Genomic DNA, 4864 nt, shown 5'->3' on the forward strand with positions numbered 1-4864 from the left:
TTTCTTTAGAAGTTGTTTTAACAATCTTTTGATTGTGGAGCCATCTTCAACCTTTTTCTTGCCATTGATATTCTTTGGAGGGAGATTAGAGCCGTTTGAAGGGAGTTGTGAGATCTTTCGGATTTCAAGGCTTCTTAGGACTTATCTTTTAATTTCTTCTTGTCAATTCTTTCTTTATTTCGCTTGTCTTTGAATCTTTATCTAATTTATTTTCTGCTTTTATTGTGTTTTCACCTTTTTTCTATCTTAAGGAATCACCAAAAAAATCCCCAATTTCTAGGGTTCTTCCATACTCTTTTGGGTGAAATCAGTTGTCGAAATTTGGGAAAACTATCTTGGTGTTCAATTGGCGTAATCGCAATCTCCTCTAGGGTTTCAAGATTCCTTATTAACACTTATTTCTATTCTCAATTTGATTCTTTACTGTTTTGGGGATTTTATTTCAGATCTGAAAATTTAAAAATCTAATCTTTTAATTTTCTGTTTCGTTTCAGATCTAATGGTTTAGGGTTTTCGTAGGAGTTTCTCGTGACTTGGCAACTCGATCTTGGTCCGCGCGAAACCCCGTATCACTAAGTGAAACTACACCATCAGTATTGAGTTTGACCCATCCCCTTTTCGGCACAGACCAATTCATACCAGACACCATGTCCCCTATAAATCCTAGAGTTTGAGGTTAGTGAGTAACTTATAGTCCAACTGATAAATGTATCTACTACATCTTGGACAGAGCTGTGATTTCCAGAAAATACAAACATATTCCTGTTTTTCCATAGTAACCGATAAACAATAGGAAACAACATTTGCGAATCCAACTCCTGACTACCACTACTCCCTACATTTTGCAAGTTCCAGATAATCCATTTATCAAAAGTTAGGGAGAAAAATAATACATGTTTTTACGGTGGTACAATCGAATTCCAAACTGCCCATAGGAATGAACAATCTTTGACAGCATGTAACTTAAATTCATTAGTAAAATTTTATCTCAAAAAATTACTTTCACAAGACATATGTCTCCTAACTCTCTCACTCGTCAAAAGTTTGTTCTTCCATAATAGCCAAATGAACACTCTAACCCGCTGCGGTACCTTGGCTTTCCAAAACAATTTCCAAATGTTAGAATTATTTGTCAACTAAGATTGGTACATACCTTTTATATGTATCTCCCATGGAAAAGGAATTTCTAGTCGCTCATCTCCACAATAGTCAATCATTCCCTGTACCCAGCTAAAGAGGCAATACCAAGGCTATTTGCATCACAATTAAATCTGGTAGGAAATTTTTAAGATGAGTCCAATCCCAGTTCCCAAATTTATCAACTAAATCGTAGACTCATAAAGTTTCATCTAACTGCTCGGATCCCATATAGAAATTCCTTAGAGGACCCACTTGAGGAATCCAATTATCGTTCCAAAAATTCATCAGATATTCATTTCCAGTAGTCTAATAAACATTATCCACCACATCTTGCCAAACTCGCATTAAGGACCCCCCATTTATAGGAGCAATTACTCCTAGCAATAGAATTCGGAAGCACCCCACAAATCTTGTACTTACTCCTTACAACCCTAACCCATAAGTCATCAATCTTGGTTAACAAAAGGAAACCAAGTTTCAAAAGAAATAACTTTTTCTAAATAGCTAGATTTCTTATACCTAAACCCCTAACGTCAATCGGATGACAGTAGTCATCCCATTTTAAGAGAGCCGACTTCCTATCATCAGAAGAAGATCTCCAAACAAAATTACGAGCTAGCTTTTCAATCTGAACACACACCGTTACAAGAATGCGAACTATAGACATAAAATAATTAGGAATTGATAACAACACTGACTTAGCATCGTATTTCTACTTGTCAGTGATAGCTTCTAAGCCTCCCATCCATTAAGCCTACAACGAACTTTATCGATTAAAAAAATTTAAAAGTGTCAGTTCCAACTCTCTTATGGATAATTGGAAGTCCAAGATAGATTCCCAGGTCATCTACTCGACCATATCCTACCTTCATGCAGATATCTGATGCAATAATTTTCGAAACATTAGGCGAAAAGAACACCTGAGATTTATTTTTATTCACTTTTTGTCCCAAAAAATGACAGAAGGTACTCAAAATATCAATAATCACTTTAGCTTGCTTTGGATCCACTTCCCCAAAAAGCATGAAATCATCAACAACAACAAAAAAAGATATGATAAGGCTAGACCTCCCCTAGCCATAATCAAAGGCTTCCACCTTCCATTACTCACTGCTTCATTAATTAAGTGCCCTCAATCTCTCCTTGCATAAAACAAATAAGTAAGGAGATAGAGGGTCCCCTTGTCGCAGCCCCCTAGAAAGCTTGAATTCTTCCATCACTCCACCATTCCAAAGAACCTGAAATGTAGCCGAAGATACTATTCGTAATAATCATGATCAAATTGGATGAGAACCCTGCATCTGAAAGAGTATCCCTCAAAAAGTCCCAATGAATTCTATCATACGCCTTCTTGAGATCAATTTTTAGGATCATCCCTAGTTTTTTTCCTTTAAAGTTCCTTAAAGAATGGACCACCTCCTGAGCAATGACAATATTATTCGAGATGTTTCTACCCATCACAAAACTAGCTTGATTTTGTTTAGTAAATCTTGACATTAACGGACACAATCTATTAACAATTGACTTGGTAATAATCTTGTATAATACTGTATAGAGACTAATCGGACGAAATTGAGTGATACTTTTTGGACTATCGACCTTAGGGATTAAAACAAGTAGAGTTTTATTAATTCTGTGATCCATTAGACAACCTTTAAAGACCTGTCGTACCAGCCAACAAACAGAAAGTCTAACAGTTTCCCATTGAGATTGATAAAGCTTTGCATGAAAACTATCAATTCCTAGAGCTTTAAGTGGGGCCATGCTAAATACTACATTACAGATCTCTAAATCAGCCACCTCCATTTCAAGGCCGCATTTCTCCACTTGTGACAAAACCAAAAATTATCCTCTACAAGGCAACACCCTATCAATTGAATAGTCCAAAGCGAAAAGACTCTTGTAAAAGTTAATAACATGATGTTTTAGAGTTCCAGGATCAAAACAACAATTAACTCCATCCACCTTAAGGCCCTCAATCTTGTTCCTTCTATGCCTAGCAAGGGTCCTACCATGGAAATATTTGGTATTCCTGTCACCATTAAGAAGCCAAGTTGATTGAGATTTCTAAAACCACAATAACTTTTCATGCTTCAAGACCTCTTCCATCTCCTGCCTCAAGCCCATTTCCCGAGTTCGAAGCCTCTTAGACAACCTTAATTCTAGCACCTTCTGAATTTTCTTCAATTCATAAACCAATTATCTTTTCTGACTGAAAATATTACCGTAAACCCACTTATTCCAATCCTAAACCTTAACCCAAAATTGCAATATTCACCACAGAATCATCATAGTTTCAGTTACTACTAACCAACATCCTAAATTCAGGGTGTAGTATCCAACTATTAAGACACCGAAAAGGTCTAGTCCCTCCAACCCGATGCGGTTTAAGGGATCCTAAAACCAGACGGTGGTCAGATTTTAAATGATGTAGATTTCGAATCAAACACCCACGTCAAAGTGATCAAAGTAGGAATTCCCTAGAGCTCAGTCTAATCGTTGAGATAACCTTCCTCTACTCCATGTAAAATGAGATGCACAACATCCAAAATCACGAATCCCATTATTGAACAAGAATTTCTGAAAATAAACACAACCAGTTCTTGATGTAGCTGCCCCACCGCTCCTTTCAGATCCATCTAAAATCAAATTAAAATCCCCAACAATAAGCCAAGGTTCATTACTTGTATCAGCCACGGAATTCAAATACTCCCACACCATATGCCTATTGTTCCTTTGAGGGCTAACATACACAGCCAAACATAAGAAACCCGACGAATTTTGGCAATTACTAATCCACATGGTTACAGGCTGAAAGTGTAAACCCAAGATTCTAACATTAATTTTATCATTCCATAGTACCTAAATTCCACCAGAAAAACCATTTGCTTCAATTTGACAAGAATTTGGATACCCCAATTTGCTTCTAACTTCATTAGCACGAGAACCACTTATCTAGGTTTCAAATAAACAAAATACATCAGGACTAAACTCACGTCTATATTCAGAGATAAATTTATAGAAACGGGGGTGGCCCGCTCCTTCAGAATTCTAAAAAATCAAATTCAAATCCATAAAATTAGAATGGACTATCACAAGCAATGTAAGAACGAGTACTAACAACTTACCCCAATACCTCGGTTAAAGCCCACTTCCAAACTTTTTCCCTCCTTCAAGGATGAACTCTCCACATTAAACCATTCCCTATCCCGATGAAGGTTTCTAACAATACCCTCCATGGCTGACGAAAGTTCCAAGGTAGGTTGTTCAACATGTCCCATATTATCATCAGGAAGTTTCCTTCTAATAATAATATCTACATTCGATTGATCTTCCACAACTTCTTTCCATGTAGCTCCAAACTGAAAAATATATATTTTCCATCCTAAACTCGAAATTAAGTGAAACATTCTGAATAGCCTGGAAAGCCATAAGCTTAGATTTATCCAAATTGGCCTTTAAAACAACACTTTTGAAATTTTCGTAGCCCAAAACACCTCTATTACATATTCGACCCAACATGTCATCTTTACCAGACCCACTAGGATTTCTTTCAAAGATAGATCCAACTCCTCCGTTATTGGGCTTCAACACTCCCTCATTAGTTTTAAGCCCAATTAATCCACTAATTCTTTTACCCTTAACCCTAGCCTCCTTTCTTCTAATCCCAACATCACCCAACACCACCTTAATTAATTTTCTTCTCGATAAAGATGCTACGTTT

General features: G+C 36.7%; 1 long non-coding RNA gene across 1 annotated transcript; it reads right to left on the reverse strand.

The window, feature by feature from the left end:
- Positions 1-840: 840 nt before the first annotated feature.
- LOC128041834 (uncharacterized) lies at positions 841-4540 on the reverse strand. Its single transcript, XR_008196723.1, has 2 exons — positions 4269-4540; positions 841-2378 (listed from the first exon to the last, which is right to left on the reverse strand). It is a non-coding gene; the product is annotated as an uncharacterized LOC128041834 (long non-coding RNA).
- Between the last annotated feature and the right edge of the window lie 324 nt (positions 4541-4864).

The sequence above is a fragment of the Gossypium raimondii genome, chromosome 6 (assembly GCF_025698545.1).
Source record: "Gossypium raimondii isolate GPD5lz chromosome 6, ASM2569854v1, whole genome shotgun sequence".
In the NCBI taxonomy this organism is placed as follows: Eukaryota; Viridiplantae; Streptophyta; class Magnoliopsida; order Malvales; family Malvaceae; genus Gossypium; species Gossypium raimondii.